The sequence below is a fragment of the Protopterus annectens genome, chromosome 7.part1, assembly GCF_019279795.1.
Source record: "Protopterus annectens isolate FY-2018-M chromosome 7.part1, PAN1.0, whole genome shotgun sequence".
In the NCBI taxonomy this organism is placed as follows: domain Eukaryota; kingdom Metazoa; phylum Chordata; order Ceratodontiformes; family Protopteridae; genus Protopterus; species Protopterus annectens.
In genome coordinates this window covers 503,242,416-503,256,669 of record NC_056740.1, presented here as the reverse complement: position 1 = coordinate 503,256,669, position 14,254 = coordinate 503,242,416, and positions in this window count along the sequence as shown.

Below are 14,254 nucleotides of genomic sequence, written 5' to 3'. Positions count from 1 at the left end.
TTGACTTTGATGGGGTGCTGGAGGCAGAGGTTCATTTTGCATCTCTGAGGAGTTCCCATACTACCGATGTTTCACATTAAATAGATTGTGAATTTAAAGCACAAGAACTGTTGCAGAAGCTACAGAAACTATTATTGGTCCAGTGTGGCTTTGTATAAGGTGAGACATGTTTTAAAATTCCTAAAGTAAATTTGATCTCGAACTAAGCTCTGAATTTAACTCATTTTTCATAGAAACTATTACTACCCTCACCAAGACATTTCCCAATAATAACCCAACTGCTCTACATTCTCTCCCTTCTAACTCACCTCATCTGTTTGAACTCAAACCCATCCCCACTAACTTTATAAAAAAACTTTTATCCAAACTTAAACCTTGCTCTAACGCTCCTGACAATATTCCCTCTCCCTTCCTAAAATGTGCTGCTGATGGCATTGCTCTCCCAATCAGCATCATTATTAACCGATCCATAAAAAAAATCATATGTCCCGAAACTCTGGTGCTCAGCTTATATTCTTCCTTTTTATAAAGGTGGCAAAAATACCAGTATCTCAAACTTTCACCCCATTGCTTTGTTCTCACCAATCTCCAAAATCCTACAAAAATGCATCCACCTCCAACTTATGACTTTCCTGACCCAAAACAATCTTCTCACTCCTACCCAGCATGGCTTCCATCCAGGCCATAGCACAAGAACTGCTCTACTCTCTTTCCTAGAAACTGTCAAGCAAACCTGAGATTCAGGACACTTAGTTTCTACTGTTTTACTCGATCTGTCTAAAGCCTTTGATACTGTTTCCCACAAGCACCTTCTCTGTCATCACTCAAACCTTAATCTCTCACATAATGCTTTATCCTGGTTCTCCAGCTATCTATCAGACAGATCACAGGCAGTCAAATGGAAGAACTCCATCTCTTCCTTCCTACATACCCCAACTGGCGTACCACAGGGCTCCATCCTTGGGCCAATGCTTTTTAACATCTTCATCAATAACTTTCACACTGCTATTCTTGATGCTAAAATCATTCAATATGCAGATGATTCAACCTTAGTCTGCTCTGCCTCAAACCTCTCTGAATTGCTGACTAAAACCCAAACTGCCTTCTCAACAACTGAAAACTGGATGTGCCAAAACCCACCTCTTTCTCAATGCAAATAAATCAAAGATTCTACTTTTTCCTCCCACAAAGACCCTCTCCTACGATAAAAACAACTTCAAAGTCTACAGTCAAACCAACTCACCTATAGAAGTGGTCCCCTCTGCCAAACTACTTGGCATTACTGTAGATGAACACCTCAGGTTTGATAGTCATATTCAACAAAATATTAAGAAAACCCACCAAAAGCTAGGTATGCTGTATAAGAATAATCGCTTTCTCTCCAACTCTACTAGGCAAACTCTGACCTTGACTTATCTTCTTCCTTCCTTATTATATGGAGCCCCTCTCCTAACCAACCTGTCCTCTTCTATCACCTCTAAACTTGAAAACTGCTACAACAAAATCTCGAAATTTGCCTCTAAATCTAAAAATACCACCCATCACTGTCTAACCCTACAATCCCTGAATTGGCTTGAACTCCCAAACTACCTAGACTATCTCAGACTCACTACTGCATATAGATTCATATTTCACTCAACAAAATGTCCCACTCTAACTAACATCCTTCCCCCTTATACACCCAACAGAGCTCTCAGATCTGAAAATCAGAACTTAATTGACGTCCGTAAACCTAAACGTCCTGCTGGCCAACTTCTCCTATCTTTCCCACTAGGCAAAAAATGGAATTCCCTTCCCTCCACACTAAAAACCATACCAAACTCAGAAAACTTCAAAACCCAACTATTCAAACACTTGTCCACTAAATGGAAATGTTCCTGCCTTCACCCAACCTAATCAAAGGGGGGGGGGGTTCTCTCTCTGGTTCCCAAGCTCTACAACTCTCATAGTGATCTTCCTATGAGCCTATCTAAGCTCTCAACAATGTCTATAGCTTCTCTCTAAGCTCACAACAACTCCTACAACTACCCTCACACAGCCCAACCTTGTAAATATTGTAAATAGCATTCTACGGCTGATGTGTGTATGTAAAGTGTATTTACATTTTCTTAAAAGGTTTGTATGTAAACTGTTTCCACACCTAACACATATCTGTTTTCCTCAAATGAAACTGTATGATCCCTACCTTCAAGCTTAATGAATTTAACTATGCATGATATTGAATGCATTTATGAGTAACTATTCTACATAATATTATCTTTAATATTAACTATCAGTTGTATCTAAATTGTATAATGCATCTTGGAGCTTTTCTCCCCGGGCCTCCACTGAAAATGGGTCAGTTCGGCCCAGTAGAGTTCCCCGGTAATCAAACTGCAAATAAATAAATAAATAAATAAATAAAGGATGCTTGTCTCAGTTGAGATGCAGAACGTATACTAGGAAATTCACTGTTTGTGTTCAGAAGCCAGTACAAAATAAAACATGAAATGAAAGGAACATATATGAGTGCGTTTACTCATGTCTGATTTTCATACCATTCATGCTTTGACAGAGGTTCAAACAGTGAAGTCATATAATCTGAACTTAACTATTAATATTCAGACATCAGCACGCATTAAACTAGAAAATGAAAGGAATGGAAGAACGTGGAATAATGCCTCAACTTTGCATTACACACACGCGTTTTACAGAATTTTACAGAACTATAACGTCAGAAAGTCATTACACTTTACCAGCATTCAGAAATCAAAATAAAACATACTTTCTGTGGAATGAGAAAGAGGAATACTGTTTAAGACTGTTTATACTGCTATTTTAAACTTGCCTCACTCAGTAGCTATATACTATTGATAAAATCATTACAACCAACCAGCATTCAGAATCCGCACAAAATGAGATATGCAATAAAAGAAACAGAAAGTTCTTTTCACTAATGTTTTAACCGTGCTTTATTCATATGCTTTCAAAATATGTGATAGAGGTAGCAGTCAGGACATAAAATGTCTGAAAGGAAACTTTTCTCTGACAATAAAATGCACAAGCTAATTTAATCTAATCAATGGCTTAAGTGACTGTTGTTGTGAGTGCAACAGCAATTTGAGAAGGAATCTGGACAGCATCTCTGAAACTTCCTGAAGGCACCTGTCCCCCAAGCGACCACAAAGAAATCTGAGCATGCTCAGAAAGACACACTGAAAACGTAAATAAAAACAAGAATCAAAACAAAAAATCCTTGGGATTGTCCCTTTAAAGTCTCCTATCATGATTTTTGCTTCTACTTTTCTATACATAATATCATCCAAAATTTTTCTGACTATCATTAATAGTTTTTGACAACCCTTACCCTTTATACTATATTTACTATCTTCCATAATATTTTCCATTTTAGTTTCAAATCCCTTTTGTATTATTTTCATAAAGATCTTATAATCGAGTCTATATACTTTGTCAAATAGTCCAAAGGAAAGAAACTAGTGGGCCAGCTACTGACTACAACAAATACTACACACTTTAAAACTCAGCAAAGTGGAGGGTTTTGCCCCCATAATCCCCTATTTAAATATGCCAACTCTGAGATCGCACTACACTGGGGAAAAGGGCAAATTCCCGATGATGGCCAACTACTTCTTTTCCCTGAGAAAAAATTCACTGAAAAAATGGTATGCTAAAATAAGCTTTCACTTAAATGAGTTTGATTAATAGTGATTCGATGAATAGACTATTTGACAAAGTGACATCGACCCCTTATGGTCATTATTATTCAATACTATTGTTCTCCAGTATTTTAATTGACTTCTATCTTCCTTCTGCCATATGAATTTAAGCTTTCGGCCACATAATTCTTTATACATAAAACCTTATTTTAACCATTCATTCAAAATCTTTAAAAATATTTGTTGCCATTCCCTTATATTTTTATACATTTTATGCTCTGTTCCATCTGGTCCTGCAGACAAATCTATATTTACATGTCCAACTACTTTGACTAGTTCATATAAAGAAATCTTCTTTCCCAACTCCTTAATCTATTTTCTGTTAACTTTTTTACTTTCCATGTTTTTTTTCACTACCTTCTTTTTTCTTTAAACATTTCCTGCACATATTATAGTACACTGGTCATAATCTTTTCCTGGGTTCCTTCTGTTCTCCTTTTACATTTTCTATTTCTGTCATTACAATACCATCTTCCTTTACTAATCTGTTTAAGTAAATTGATACTTTTTTTCCTTGTAAAAAAATATTTTTGCTTAAATAACAGTTCTTATCTTTTTTCTTGATGTCTTTCATATAGTTATTTTTCTTTGTCAAGTACTTTCTAGCAATATGTTCTAAATCTTCCATTCCATTGTTATATGTTCTTTTATGTTATCACATCATATTGCCACTGTAAAAATTTTTTTTATATTTTTCCTTAAATGTCATCCACCATTCAGACCAATTTTTATAAAATGTCTTATAGTAATACAATATTTCCATAACTATAGTAATAATCACGTTCCTTCTTTATTCCATGCCTTCTTGATTTATCCTTTTTGTTCATTTGCCTATTTTTATATATTCCAAGATGATCAGAACGCCCTGTTTCAACTACCACTCTTTCACCTATAACTAAACCTTCTGATACTATAAAATAATCTATTTCAGTTCTATATATCCCCCTTTTGTAAGTCTAGGAATTTTTGTCCCAGTGTTTTAACATACCACATTTTAAAACTTCTAACATTTTCATATTTCATTTCCTTTCGTTTTATACTTGCCTCTTAAATCACAATTATAGTCTTATGTTATTATGACATTATTTATCACTACATATTCTAAAATGTGATGAAATACATTTTCCATTTCTTTACAATTAGTATAAGCATATCATGTTATAATTCTAAATACTTGTTCTTTCCATTTGAAATCCACAATGGTTAATCTTCCCATTTTTGCTAAAGGTACATCTCATATCTTTACTTTATTTCTACAGAAGATGCCTATTTCAGATTATACCATGCGAACATCACAAACCCGACAAACGTGCATGCTGATTGGCTAATCCAACCAGCGTGCACATAGTAAATCGTACAAGAAACAACGCAAAAAGTCCGGTCGCTAAATATCATGCGGCGACAGCAAATAAACAGTAAAGTAAAGTAAATCTAATACCCAAAACACACAACAATTTAATGAAAACACAGAAAACTAACCAATTTCCATACTACACTCCTCATTCCCTCACCTCGAACACTAAAAAAATAAGAAGTCATGCAGTCGCAAATACATCACACACACACTACATTACCACCACTTATAACACAATAAAACCAAGCATTCTCATAAAACCATTCACTTACCTATATTCCCTACAATACCTATACACAGACAACTCCAAAAATGTACATATTAAAAACACACCACACATCCCTCGCAAAGTCAAAAACACACACCATACCGAACGTCCACATCAGCATACATCTAATAAAAGTGCATACAACACCACCATCTAGTGACCAAATAGTAAAAGTACATATTTAAAAATAATTAATACAAATTAAAACTACACCACATTTCAACATACCTATAACTACTAAAACATAACTACACATTATAAACTTCTACACTGCTTAAACTATATTATACCAAGCACCACCTAGCCCTTTCCTAACATTTCCTGAAAAACTACAAAATAACATGTATTTAAATTAAAACAGAAATAAACAATAAACACAAACTGAAAGTGTGGACTATTTTATCTCACAAAAAGTGGAAGAATACAAAAAAAAGCAAAAAAAAACATAAATAACAACAATACAAACATAATACAAAACAAACTAACACCATGGTATAATAGCAATAACCCACTTCTGGGTGTGGGTAATGCTGGATTTACCACGGTTGTCTTTGTTGTTGGCCCTCGGGACCAAACCACGCCAACCGTGGGTAAATCCAGCATTACCCACACCCAGGCGTGGGTTATTGCTATAATATCTCTCATTTCCCAAATTGCAGATTATCTTTCATCTCTCTGGATCTCCGTTTGTAATATTTTTTTTTCATTTATTAAACATTTTCTAATATAATTGCATCTTCATCACATGTATTACATGACTCCCAAATCCCTGTTCATCTTAATACTATTCACATTTGATACATTATTTCATAGCTCATTACTTACTAAGCCAGCTGCCTTAACATGCCAGTCTAAGCCTAGCCAATTTCCTCCAAAGGTTTGACTCAAACACTGTGCCTTGTGTCTAGGTGTCAAGCACCTTAACCATTATACCAACCCTCATCCATTAGCTGGGTATATTCCTTTTCATCCATTTCTCTTCTTTTTTTTTCCTTTTGTCCTTGTCCCTTTAAATTTTCTTTTATGTCCTTTACCCTTTAAACAATATAATTCTTTTTTTTCTTTTACTATCTCCCAATTAATGTTTTCATCATCACTTATTTCAGAGTCGCCTTCTACATCTTCTTTATTATTATTACTTTTCTCATCTATTTTTATATTTCTACTACTTCTAAAATTTCTTCTCTTTGTTCATTTTCTTCTTTTTCATTTTATTTTTCCTTACTCTTATTTTCATATTTACAGTCCATCCATAAATGTCCACTTTTGTTGCATTTATTGCATTTTCAATATGTATAACATTTCAATTCACATGTTTGCATTTTGCCCCATTTCAACAAAAATATTCCATGTTCTTTACCATGGTTTCTTTCTTCTTTTCCAAAAAAAAACATATTTTGGTTTGCCCCAGTATTTTACAACACCCCTATTCCCTTACACATTTGTCATGCTTGATATATGTATAATTTTTTCTCTTTCTATTTTTTAACATATTACACTTCACTCTAGTTAATTGTCACTGTTGAAATGACATCCTGACCAAATGTGCAAAATGGGAAAAAGAGGTTGTGGATGGATGGATGGATGGATGGATGGATGGATGGATGGATGGATGGATGGATGGATGGATTACAATCCCATCTGCCAGTCCATAAACACTGCTTTATGAAAAACGTACATAAAGTTTTCAAATGTCCTTTCAAAGTCTTTCTTTCCAACTCTGTTCAAAATTGTACATTTATTTTCTTTTTGTTTTTCTGTTAAATTTTTTTATCACATAAAGATTCCTTGGGTTACTGTCTTTCTTTTTTCATATTCTCAAAGAAAATTTTCCATTGAAAAACAGTCTCAAATATGTTACAAAATATCTCTTTGTTAATAAGAATAAATGTTCCTACCTCATGTGCTTGTACACTCAAAGGAGCTATTCAATTGTTCTACACTTTGTACCTCTCCATTTCTTTGTCTTCTTTACTTTGAATCTTTACAACAAACTTTCATTTTTCATTTGTGTCTGCCATTATCTTTTCTGCTACTTCTCTGTTGCCTTCTTTTACTTTCTCTGCATGTGTTTTATTTTCCATTTTGCCACTATTCTTCAGGATTATCTCTGCATCCTCCTTTTGTATTTTCGCCATAATGTCTCCACAGGAAATGTCTCCTTCATTTTCTAGCTCACTCTACATCACCATATCTTTAGGTAAATCATCCCACAACTGTCCTGACTGGAGGGTTGTAATTATATATCCATCATTTGTCAACTCATCTCCATCAAACAGATTTATTTGAAACATCCCCTCAGAATCCTGCATGCATTCTTTGGTTTTGATATTGGCTTTCTCCTCCACTTCTCTCACCACTCCATTATCTCCTTCTCTTTCCATCTGCCTCCCTGTTTGTCCAGCCTGCCTCTGTACCTAGAACAGAAACAACAAGTGCTCATGCAAAATTTTTCTGACTATCATTAATAGTTTTTGACAACCCTTACCCTTTATACTATATTTACTATCTTCCATAATATTTTCCATTTTAGTTTCAAATCTCTTTTGTATTATTTTCATAAAGATCTTATAATCGAGTCTATATACTTTGTCAAATAGTCCAAAGCAAAAAAACTAGTGGGCCAGCTACTGACTACAACAAATACTACACACTTTAAAACACAGCAAAGTGGAGGGTTTTGCCTCCATAATCCCCTGTTTAAATATGCCAACTCTGAGATCGCACTACACTGGGGAAAAGGGCAAATTCCCGATGATGGCCAACTACTTCTTTTCCCTGAGAAAAAATTCACTGAAACAATGGTATGCTGAAATAAGCTTTCACTTAAATGAGTTTGATTAATAGTGATTCGATGAATAGACTATTTGACAAAGTGATATCGACCCCTTATGGTCATTATTATTCAATACTATTGTTCTCCAGTATTTTAATTGACTTCTATCTTCCTTCTGCCATATGAATTTAAGCTTTCGGCCACATAATTCTTTATACATAAAACCTTATTTTAACCATTCATTCAAAATCTTTAAAAATATTTGTTGCCATTCCCTTATATTTTTATACATTTTATGCTCTGTTCCATCTGGTCCTGCAGACAAATCTATATTTACATGTCCAACTACTTTGACTAGTTCATATAAAGAAATCTTCTTTCCCAACTCCTTAATCTATTTTCTGTTAACTTTTTTACTTTCCATGTTTTTTCACTACCTTCTTTTTTCTTTAAACATTTCCTGCACATATTATAGTACACTGGTCATAATCTTTTCCTGGGTTCCTTCTGTTCTCCTTTTACATTTTCTATTTCTGTCATTACAATACCATCTTCCTTTACTAATCTGTTTAAGTAAATTGATACTTTTTTTCCTTGTAAAAAAATATTTTTGCTTAAATAACAGTTCTTATCTTTTTTCTTGATGTCTTTCATATAGTTATTTTTCTTTGTCAAGTACTTTCTAGCAATATGTTCTAAATCTTCCATTCCATTGTTATATGTTCTTTTATGTTATCACATCATATTGCCACTGTAAAAATTTTTTTTATATTTTTCCTTAAATGTCATCCACCATTCAGACCAATTTTTATAAAATGTCTTATAGTAATACAATATTTCCATAACTATAGTAATAATCACGTTCCTTCTTTATTCCATGCCTTCTTGATTTATCCTTTTTGTTCATTTGCCTATTTTTATATATTCCAAGATGATCAGAACGCCCTGTTTCAACTACCACTCTTTCACCTCTAACTAAACCTTCTGATACTATAAAATAATCTATTTCAGTTCTATATATCCCCCTTTTGTAAGTCTAGGAATTTTTGTCCCAGTGTTTTAACATACCACATTTTATAACTTCTAACATTTTCATATTTCATTTCCTTTCGTTTTATACTTGCCTCTTAAATCACAATTATAGTCTTATGTTATTATGACATTATTTATCACTACATATTCTAAAATGTGATGAAATACATTTTCCATTTCTTTACAATTAGTATAAGCATATCATGTTATAATTCTAAATACTTGTTCTTTCCATTTGAAATCCACAATGGTTAATCTTCCCATTTTTGCTAAAGGTACATCTCATATCTTTACTTTATTTCTACAGAAGATGCCTATTTCAGATTATAGCATGCGAACATCACAAACCCGACAAACGTGCATGCTGATTGGCTAATCCAGCCAGTGTGCACATAGTAAATCCTACAAGAAACAACGCAAAAAGTCCGGTCGCTAAATATCATGCGGCGACAGCAAATAAACAGTAAAGTAAAGTAAATCTAATACCCAAAACACACAACAATTTAACGAAAACACAGAAAACTAACCAATTTCCATACTACACTCCTCATTCCCTCACCTCGAACACTAAAAAAATAAGAAGTCATGCAGTCGCAAATACATCACACACACACTACATTACCACCACTTATAACACAATAAAACCAAGCATTCTCATAAAACCATTCACTTACCTATATTCCCTACAATACCTATACACAGACAACTCCAAAAATGTACATATTAAAAACACACCACACATCCCTCGCAAAGTCAAAACACACACCATACCGAACGTCCACATCAGCATACATCTAATAAAAGTGCATACAACACCACCATCTAGTGACCAAATAGTAAAAGTACATATTTAAAAATAATTAATACAAATTAAAACTACACCACATTTCAACATACCTATAACTACTAAAACATAACTACACGTTATAAACTTCTACACTGCTTAAACTATATTATACCAAGCACCACCTAGCCCTTTCCTAACATTTCCTGAAAACTAAAAAATAACATGTATTTAAATTAAAACAGAAATAAACAATAAACACAAACTGAAAGTGTGGACTATTTTATCTCACAAAAGTGGAAGAATACAAAAAAAGCAAAAAACATAAATAACAACAATACAAACATAATACAAAACAAACTAACACCATGGTATAATAGCAATAACCCACTTCTGGGTGTGGGTAATGCTGGATTTACCCACGGTTGTCTTTGTTTGGTCCCTCGGGCTTCGCCCTCGGGACCAAACCACGCCAACCGTGGGTAAATCCAGCATTACCCACACCCCGGCGTGGGTTATTGGTATAATATCTCATTTCCCAAATTGCAGATTATCTTTCATCTCTCTGGATCTCCGTTTGTAATATTTTTTTTTCATTTATTAAACATTTTCTAATATAATTGCATCTTCATCACATGTATTACATGACTCCCAAATCCCTGTTCATCTTAATACTATTCACATTTGATACATTATTTCATAGCTCATTACTTACTAAGCCAGCTGCCTTAACATGCCAGTCTAAGCCTAGCCAATTTCCCTCCAAAGGTTTGACTCAAACACTGTGCCTTGTGTCTAGGTGTCAAGCACCTTAACCATTATACCAACCCTCATCCATTAGCTGGGTATATTCCTTTTCATCCATTTCTCTTCTTTTTTTTTCCTTTTGTCCTTGTCCCTTTAAATTTTCTTTTATGTCCTTTACCCTTTAAACAATATAATTCTTTTTTTTCTTTTACTATCTCCCAATTAATGTTTTCATCATCACTTATTTCAGAGTCGCCTTCTACATCTTCTTTATTATTATTACTTTTCTCATCTATTTTTATATTTCTACTACTTCTAAAATTTCTTCTCTTTGTTCATTTTCTTCTTTTTCATTTTATTTTTCCTTACTCTTATTTTCATATTTACAGTCCATCCATAAATGTCCACTTTTGTTGCATTTATTGCATTTTCAATATGTATAACATTTCAATTCACATGTTTGCATTTTGCCCCATTTCAACAAAAATATTCCATGTTCTTTACCATGGTTTCTTTCTTCTTTTCCAAAAAAAAAAAAACATATTTTGGTTTGCCCCCAGTATTTTACAACACCCCTATTCCCTTACACATTTGTCATGCTTGATATATGTATAATTTTTTCTCTTTCTATTTTTTAACATATTACACTTCACTCTAGTTAATTGTCACTGTTGAAATGACATCCTGACCAAATGTGCAAAATGGGAAAAAGAGGTTGTGGATGGATGGATGGATGGATGGATGGATGGATGGATGGATGGATGGATGGATTACAATCCCATCTGCCAGTCCATAAACACTGCTTTATGAAAAACGTACATAAAGTTTTCAAATGTCCTTTCAAAGTCTTTCTTTCCAACTCTGTTCAAAATTGTACATTTATTTTCTTTTTGTTTTTCTGTTAAAGTTTTTTATCACATAAAGATTCCTTGGTTTACTGTCTTTCTTTTTCATATTCTCAAAGAAAATTTTCCATTGAAAAACAGTCTCAAATATGTTACAAAATATCTCTTTGTTAATAAGAATAAATGTTCCTACCTCATGTGCTTGTACACTCAAAGGAGCTATTCAATTGTTCTACACTTTGTACCTCTCCATTTCTTTGTCTTCTTTACTTTGAATCTTTACAACAAACTTTCATTTTTCATTTGTGTCTGCCATTATCTTTTCTGCTACTTCTCTGTTGCCTTCTTTTACTTTCTCTGCATGTGTTTTATTTTCCATTTTGCCACTATTCTTCAGGATTATCTCTGCATCCTCCTTTTGTATTTTCGCCATAATGTCTCCACAGGAAATGTCTCCTTCATTTTCTAGCTCACTCTACATCACCATATCTTTAGGTAAATCATCCCACAACTGTCCTGACTGGAGGGTTGTAATTATATATCCATCATTTGTCAACTCATCTCCATCAAACAGATTTATTTGAAACATCCCCTCAGAATCCTGCATGCATTCTTTGGTTTTGATATTGGCTTTCTCCTCCACTTCTCTCACCACTCCATTATCTCCTTCTCTTTCCATCTGCCTCCCTGTTTGTCCAGCCTGCCTCTGTACCTAGAACAGAAACAACAAGTGCTCATGCAAAATTTTTCTGACTATCATTAATAGTTTTTGACAACCCTTACCCTTTATACTATATTTACTATCTTCCATAATATTTTCCATTTTAGTTTCAAATCTCTTTTGTATTATTTTCATAAAGATCTTATAATCGAGTCTATATACTTTGTCAAATAGTCCAAAGCAAAGAAACTAGTGGGCCAGCTACTGACTACAACAAATACTACACACTTTAAAACTCAGCAAAGTGGAGGGTTTTGCCTCCATAATCCCCTGTTTAAATATGCCAACTCTGAGATCGCACTACACTGGGGAAAAGGGCAAATTCCCGATGATGGCCAACTACTTCTTTTCCCTGAGAAAAAATTCACTGAAACAATGGTATGCTGAAATAAGCTTTCACTTAAATGAGTTTGATTAATAGTGATTCGATGAATAGACTATTTGACAAAGTGATATCGACCCCTTATGGTCATTATTATTCAATACTATTGTTCTCCAGTATTTTAATTGACTTCTATCTTCCTTCTGCCATATGAATTTAAGCTTTCGGCCACATAATTCTTTATACATAAAACCTTATTTTAACCATTCATTCAAAATCTTTAAAAATATTTGTTGCCATTCCCTTATATTTTTATACATTTTATGCTCTGTTCCATCTGGTCCTGCAGACAAATCTATATTTACATGTCCAACTACTTTGACTAGTTCATATAAAGAAATCTTCTTTCCCAACTCCTTAATCTATTTTCTGTTAACTTTTTTACTTTCCATGTTTTTTTTCACTACCTTCTTTTTTCTTTAAACATTTCCTGCACATATTATAGTACACTGGTCATAATCTTTTCCTGGGTTCCTTCTGTTCTCCTTTTACATTTTCTATTTCTGTCATTACAATACCATCTTCCTTTACTAATCTGTTTAAGTAAATTGATACTTTTTTTCCTTGTAAAAAAATATTTTTGCTTAAATAACAGTTCTTATCTTTTTTCTTGATGTCTTTCATATAGTTATTTTTCTTTGTCAAGTACTTTCTAGCAATATGTTCTAAATCTTCCATTCCATTGTTATATGTTCTTTTATGTTATCACATCATATTGCCACTGTAAAAATTTTTTATATTTTTCCTTAAATGTCATCCACCATTCAGACCAATTTTTATAAAATGTCTTATAGTAATACAATATTTCCATAACTATAGTAATAATCACGTTCCTTCTTTATTCCATGCCTTCTTGATTTATCCTTTTGTTCATTTGCCTATTTTTATATATTCCAAGATGATCAGAACGCCCTGTTTCAACTACCACTCTTTCACCTATAACTAAACCTTCTGATACTATAAAATAATCTATTTCAGTTCTATATATCCCCCTTTTGTAAGTCTAGGAATTTTTGTCCCAGTGTTTTAACATACCACATTTTATAACTTCTAACATTTTCATATTTCATTTCCTTTCGTTTTATACTTGCCTCTTAAATCACAATTATAGTCTTATGTTATTATGACATTATTTATCACTACATATTCTAAAATGTGATGAAATACATTTTCCATTTCTTTACAATTAGTATAAGCATATCATGTTATAATTCTAAATACTTGTTCTTTCCATTTGAAATCCACAATGGTTAATCTTCCCATTTTTGCTAAAGGTACATCTCATATCTTTACTTTATTTCTACAGAAGATGCCTATTTCAGATTATAGCATGCGAACATCACAAACCCGACAAACGTGCATGCTGATTGGCTAATCCAGCCAGTGTGCACATAGTAAATCCTACAAGAAACAACGCAAAAAGTCCGGTCGCTAAATATCATGCGGCGACAGCAAATAAACAGTAAAGTAAAGTAAATCTAATACCCAAAACACACAACAATTTAACGAAAACACAGAAAACTAACCAATTTCCATACTACACTCCTCATTCCCTCACCTCGAACACTAAAAAAATAAGAAGTCATGCAGTCGCAAATACATCACACACACACTACATTACCACCACTT